The sequence below is a fragment of the Chelonoidis abingdonii genome, chromosome 2 (genome assembly GCF_003597395.2).
Source record: "Chelonoidis abingdonii isolate Lonesome George chromosome 2, CheloAbing_2.0, whole genome shotgun sequence".
Taxonomy (NCBI): Eukaryota; Metazoa; Chordata; order Testudines; family Testudinidae; genus Chelonoidis; species Chelonoidis abingdonii.
In genome coordinates, this window is record NC_133770.1 from 265,111,214 (window position 1) to 265,118,501 (window position 7,288).

Genomic DNA, 7,288 nt, shown 5'->3' on the forward strand with positions numbered 1-7,288 from the left:
CTTGAAGGTTTGCAATAGATAAGGCAATGAGAGAGAAGGCAGTTGTACTGCAGTGGAGGGGAAAGCAGATGGCTTCTTGTTAAAATGGAGACTTTTCTGCCTCATCTTCTGCCCTACCTCTCATATCATCTGGAGCAGGGCTTGATTACTACTTTCATATATTATTGCACACACGTGTTCGGCACTTTACAGTACCAACAAAGAGATGATCCCTGCCCTGAAGAGCTTGCAGTCTAATCTTAGATAAGATGCAACAAGTGGTGGTAACAAATCAGCAGGAAAGGGAAGGAATTCTGTTAAATAGCTAGTGTCTCACTTACAGGTAGTATGGAAGAAGTGAATCCTTATAGAAAGATTGCAGGAGGTGAAGGGGAGGGGAGAGTGGCTTTGCAACTTAGAATTTGTGGGCTATTCTAAGTGTAGGGTTAGCATGGGAAAAGGCATGAAGATGTTTGGCAGTAAGGATTAGTATACTGGCCTACCATTGTTAGAACAAAGGGGGTTGGGACTTTCCTGATAAGAGACTATGTTGGATATATAGGAACTCCTCCTTGCCTCCAACTCTATTCCCTGGAATAAGCGTTCCAGTAAAAATTGAATCTTGTTTAACATACAGACTACTATCCACTTGAACAAAGAAAGGTTAAACAGCAGGTAATCCAGGTTAGTCAAGCTTTGTTTCTTTCTCAAAATTTGTGTAATGCTAGGGAAAACAAAGATTATTAAATTAAATTTATTGCTTACAAAGAAACCAGCACAGGCTGGTTCAGGGCACTGTATTAGATACTTGTCATCAAGTGTTACAGGGAGAAATGTGGAGTTCTGAACTTGACCGCAAAGGTAAGAAAAAGATCAGTCTTTAAAAATCCATGTTACATATCTTAGATACACCCACAACATACAGATCAAGTAGACTTCAAATGTCTGGTTACAGAACTAACTTAATTTTAGGAAGGCATTGAGAATAAAAAGTGTTTGAAGTGCTAAGGTTTTTTTTTGCCTTTTTTTTTTTTTTTAACTATCTTTCTTTACAATGAGAAACTGGTAAAAGCAATGTAGTTTAAAGTTAAGGCTTGTAACTTGTAAATCCCTATTGTACTGTACCTACTGTTGATAGGTCTTGAATTCATATATGCTAATATAGAAATAGCATATGAACCCAAGATACGTTAAGTATGGAATGTCCAGGCAAAATTAATTTTACTGTGTAATATCTTAATGTAAACTAACTTTACTGTTAAAGAATCTACTCTGAGACATCTCGGGTTCTATGCTTTGCCCTAGCATCCTGCATAGGCAGCATACGTTAAATGCTAATTTCTTCTAATCATTACCCAAATCATATTGGGAACAAATAGCGTGAGTTGATTACTGTGTAATACTAAGTTTCAGAGTAGCAGCCGTGTTAGTCTGTATCCGCAAAAAGAAAAGGAGTACCTGTGGCACCTTAGAGACTAACAAATTTATTTGAGCATAAGCTTTCATCAGCTAAAACCCATTTCATCGAATGCATGCAGTGGAAAATACAGTAGGAAGATATAGATAGATATATCTATAGAGAGACAGACACACACAGAATATGAAATAATGGGTGTTACCATACACACTGTAAGAAGAGTGATCAGTTAAGGTGAGCTATTACCAGCAGGAGAGAGGGGGTGGTAGGGGGAACTTTTTTGTAGTGCTAATCAAAATGGCCCATTTCCAACAGTTGACAAGAAGTGTGAGGAACAATGGGGGTGAGAGGTGGAAATAAACATGGGGAAATAGTTTTACTTTGTGTAATGACCAATCCACTCCCAGTCTTTTTATTCAAGCCTAATTTAATAGTGTCAAGTTTGCAAATTAATTCCAATTCAGCAGTCTTTCATTGGAGTCTGTTTTTGAAGCTTTTTTGTGGTAATATTGTGACTTTTAGGTCTGTAATCAAGTGACTAGGGAGATTGAAGTGTTCTCCAACTGGTTTTTGAATGTTATAATTCTTGAAGTCTGATTTGTGTCCATTTATTCCTTTATGTAGAGACTGTCTGGTTTGGCCAATGTACATGGCAGAGGGGCATTGCTGGCACATGATGGTATATCACATTGGTAGTTGTGCAGGTGAATGAGCCCCAAATGGTGTGACTGATGTCGTTAGGTCCTATGATGGTGTCCCTTGAATAGATATATGGACAGAGTTGGCAACGGGCTTTGTTGCAAAGATAGGTTTCTGGGTTAGTGTTTTTGTTGGGTGGTATGTGGTTGCTGTTGTTCTGAGTGTGTGTATCTATCTGTATAAAATCTTCCTACTGTATTTTCCACTGCATTCATCCAATGAAGTGGGTTTTAGCCCACAAAAGCTTATGCTCAGATAAATTTGTTAGCCTCTAAGGTGCCACAAGTACACCTGTTCGTTTTGTCTAATACTAAAGGTCTTAGGTTCTGTTCTCCTAGATCTCCAGAGTCAATGCAAACAATCTTGGATACTTCTAGTTTCAACCACAAACAAAGAAAGGAAAAGACCAGTATGGGAGACCAGCAGATGAATGTGCCACTAGTGCAGAGGAAGATTTTTGGATACACAAAGAAGTGGAATGCTTTCTGCATTGAGAAGAGAAGTTGAATTAGATGGTCTCTTCTCTACATGGAAGGGTTAGGGAAGCCAACCTTGAGTTCAAAATGGGCAGGCCTTCTTTTAAACTGGGTTGAAAACATGTAAGAAGGGGAAAGTTATTACCTAATTCAGATTTGGCATGCATCCCACAAAGTAAGGCAGAAATTTTTTTTGAAGTAGACAGCATATTAATGACCCAAGTATATATACTGGCATGTAAACTGCATGGGAATTCTAGAAAGAAGAACTAGTAACAGCCTTATGGGAGACTGAGCTAATGGGGAAAACCGAAACGTGGGATGACTTTCATATCAGTGGGCAAAATTTTAGGGAAAGGCAAGAATAGTTAGTGACACTGCATAGCAAAAGTAACAATTGTATTTAAAAATCCATACAATAAAGTATCCAGGGACTTAAGTAAAATGGTGATAAATAAAAGTGTTCTAATTTAAATTTATTTAGAAAAGAATATAAGGAATGGAAAAACAAAAGTTGCAGTGGGCATTTTCCAGACCATCTGAAGTAGAGGAGAGCAGTAGGGGTCTAAGGAGGTGAGTAGTGTACTGGAAAGAGTGAGAGAGAACTGGGAGCATGGAAGATAACCCCTCCCAAAGGGAGAAAGCAGAGCTAGGTGGGTGAATACTTCAGAGCACAGAGCAGCATGAATTAAAAGCAAGCTGACTAGGTCACTGTTCAGTGTGGAGTGGAAGGGGAGAGACTAACATAGGTATGAGGCTGAATGAGAGAAGAGATACAAGTTTCAGTTATGGGGGCAAGAATGTGGAGGGAGTGGGAAATGAAACAGTAATGAATTGTAGATGGTTTTAGAGCAAGGGGAGAAGAGAACATGAGAGCAGATGGGATGGTGGATCACAAGGGAGAAAGAAAGATAGGGTAGAATTAAGAGTGGATAAGAACCGACGTTTGGCATAGGTAAATAGCACAAGATCCTGGGGAAGTTAGGCAAAAAAGAACCCATGTGGAGGATCTGAGTTATGCAAGTAGTGACAACAGGCCTTGCTCAGTGTGTGTACTGGAAGTGAGTGAATGATGATGAGGCATATAAAAGTTCAAATCAAAAAGGTGAAAATGAGTGCATGAACCCCAGGGGCCGCGGTGAAGTGAGGAAGAGGGGTTAAGCACCCCAGTGGCACCGCGCCTAGTTCGCTGCAGCCATCCGGAGTCCAATGTCCGAGCTAGGAGAGTCCCATCTGGGTCGCCAGAAACTGTTACCGAAATGTCAGGTCCGCCTAGCTGAGAGCGAATGACAGCCAGACAGGGATAAGGAAAGGTTGCTTTATTCTGCAGAAGAAAGGAGAGCTCTGTACCTTGGTACAAAAGACTGCCTTACACAAATTTCATAAACCTTTTATACACATTCAGACAAAGACCCTTGCGTGTTAACACTTGATTGGTAGGTGTAAAATCTCGTGCTTCTGTTATCTGTTCAGTAAAAACTGGTTTGAAGCAAGATTTCTCTGCTTTGAGGCAGAAAGAAAAAGTGCAAAAGTTCAGGCTACTGTGTCCGTGAGCAGTACTGTGTACTGTTCCCCCCCCGCACTGGCCGGTTGTAAACTATTAAGGGGGGGCCAACAGCTAGCTTTCACAGATGCATAGAATGGAACACACAGGAGATATTTATACATACAAAACATGAAAAGGTGGAAGTATGCATACGAACTGGAAGAGTCCAATCAACTGAGATGAGCTATTGTCAGCAGGAGGGAAAAAAAACCTTTGAAGTGATAACTGAGATGACCCATAGAAGGTGTGAGGAGAACTTAACATAGGGAAATAGATTCAATTAGTGTAATGACCCAACCATTCCCAGTATCTGTTTAAACATAAGTTAATTGTATCTAATTTGCATATTAATTAGAGTTCAGCAGTCTCTCTTTGGAGTCTGTTTTTGAAGTTTTTTTTGTTGCAAAATTGCCACCTTCAAGTCTGTCACTGAGTGGTTAGAGAGGTTGAAGTGTTCTCCCACTGGTTTTTGAATGTTATGATTCCTGATGTCAGATTTGGGTCCATTTCTTCTTTTGCGTAGAGACTGTCCGGTTTGGCCAATGTACATGGCAGAGGGGCATTGCTGGCACATGATGGCATATATCACATTGGTAGATGTGCAGGTTTAAACTTAGGTTTAAACAGAGACTGGGAATGGTTGGGTCATATCTAACCTAAATCATCTTGCTGCAGGTTAAGCTCATTTTTTGTCCTACCTTCAGTGGACATGGAGAACAGTTAATCACCATTAGAGTTGCCAGTTTTGGTTAGATGTATTCCTGGAGGTTTCATCAGATGACATAATGTTTAATGAAAGATTAATTTTTAGTTCCTGGAGACTCCAGGGCAGTCCTGGAGGGTTGGCAACCAAAGCCCAACATGCCACCACAGGCTACTCTTCACTCTTTCCTGCACTTCCCTACAGAGACTTTCTATAGAAGCTTCTGCAGCCTCCTTTCCATCTATCTTCCCACTATGGATTTAAAGAAACAGTACTTTCTTTTTGGATACTAAGGCCCTGCAAGGAAGTTCTATTTATAAAACACCTAATATCACATGAAAACCATGCAGTGGACTCTTCTATATAGAATCATAGAAAAGGTAGAGCTGTAAGGGAGATGTTAACTATTACACAGTGTGAAACCACCTGTCTTTCCTTACTCTAGCTACACAAATTTTCCTCCTTTTGTTTTTGAAAGAAAATCTATTTCCTCAAACAATTAGAAACTGAACCTTTCCTGATACACACAGCAGTTTGAGTGTGTCTGCAAAATATTTTACTAATTTTCACCCCATGTAACTAATTCCTGTCTACCATTATCGCACTCCCATGCACAAGGCAGCATGAGGATTCTGGGGATAATTCTTTAGGACAAACTCTAAACATAACTCATTATGTATTTTACTGAGGTAGGGATTCCTCAGTAGACGGTGAATAGAACTCAAATTTGCAAGTGCTTTATCTCCATTTAAGTTTCCCCTTTCCCCATTTGTAAACACACAATTTTGAACAATGGAGAATAATGATCAGATTGGTAAAATAGTTTGTCACAATAAATGTTGGCCTATGCTTCCCTAGGAGTTTTCACTATTTGTGCAATATAACTGGTATCTTAAATCACATGGTTTTGTTCACTTACTGTTTTAAGATACTTAAATCTCAGGAACAGAATCTTTGCTGTTAAAACACTAGAGGGTGCCCCAATGTTATTTTCAAATTTCAGGATGAAGCACTAATTGTGTACATAACTGGTTAAATTATTTGAATTAAATTGAGATACTTTTACAGTTTTGTTTCACTAATGATGATGATTTGATATTTCAAGAACACAAGATCAATTACATAAAAATTACTCTTCTGCTAAATTTTGTGGGGGTTGTTCTCCCCTCCTGACTTTTTCCCCTCTAACTAACCAGAGCAGAGTATTTGTTGCTGTGACAATTGATACTTAGTTGTTGCTCAAGAAAAACTAGAGTTCTGATTGACTTACAGATTGTTACCCTTAAAGTTTGAAATGTAAAAATAGAAGGCACCGCAGAGCACACTCCTATTCTAAAAGGTGAATCCTTTGCACATGCTGTTACTGTTTGAAGTGATTTCACAAAACATTGAATTAGGGGATTGTTATAATACTCCAATACTTTCTCAAATACTTCTGTAAGTCTATAAGGTGCCACGGGATTGTTATGTTTGTGGTTGGAGATGGTACACACATGGCAGTGTTGTACATTTTGTAGTTCAGTGGTGTTCTTGAGGTGTCAATCATGACTCCATAGTTCCATCTTGTATTTAAAACAGCAATTCAATGTCTTTGTTTTGTTGGAAAAAGAGGATGCTTTCCCAAAATTTGCAGCACTTCTTTGGACACAAAATAAATATTTTGATAATTTACAAATAAATCTTAAATTTGGGTTTCAATTAATTAAAAGCGACTCCTTTAATACATGTAACATCTGTCAGTCTTTGTTCCAAACGATCTTAACAGAATAACATACACTTCACACTTCCCATATAGTTCAAATGCAATTAATTGAAATCTTCTGCATAGGCTATATTTGAAGAAACGAGGTTGTAATTAATCTAATTATTGTATCTAATTGCTTATTTGTATTACCACATTGCCTAGGAGCCCTCATCATAAACCAGGATTCCTGCTAAGTGGTGTACAAACACAGAACTGAAAGACAGTCCCTGCCCTAAGGAGTTTACAGTCTAAGATGAGACAACAAATGGGTACAGGCAGATGGAGGGAGTACAAGATTAATGAAACAATATTGGCCAGCATGATAGGCAGTGATGCAGCACACTGGCAGCTTAACTGTTGTGTTTTTTTGTAAGTATCACAGAAGAGGAGCGATTTGAACGAAGCTTTGCAGATGTTTGCGGGAACCTTCTCCTAAGTGTGAGGGGCAGCATGGGAGAAAGTTTGAAAATTTAACAAGTTGGCAATGGAGGCCGGAATCATGGGTTGATCAGAATCAAGAGCTAGCATCTCTCGTTCACTATCAAGATGCTAGGTAAGGTGGGGATAGCTTATGAAGGGCCTTGAAGACTAAGACAAGTACTATAGCTGCACAGAAGTGACAAAGTCAAAACAAGGGGCTAGGAAAATGGTCGTTATAGCAACATTCTGAATGAATGTGAGCAGAACAAGAATGCATCTGTCAAGGCCAAAGAAAAGGATATTG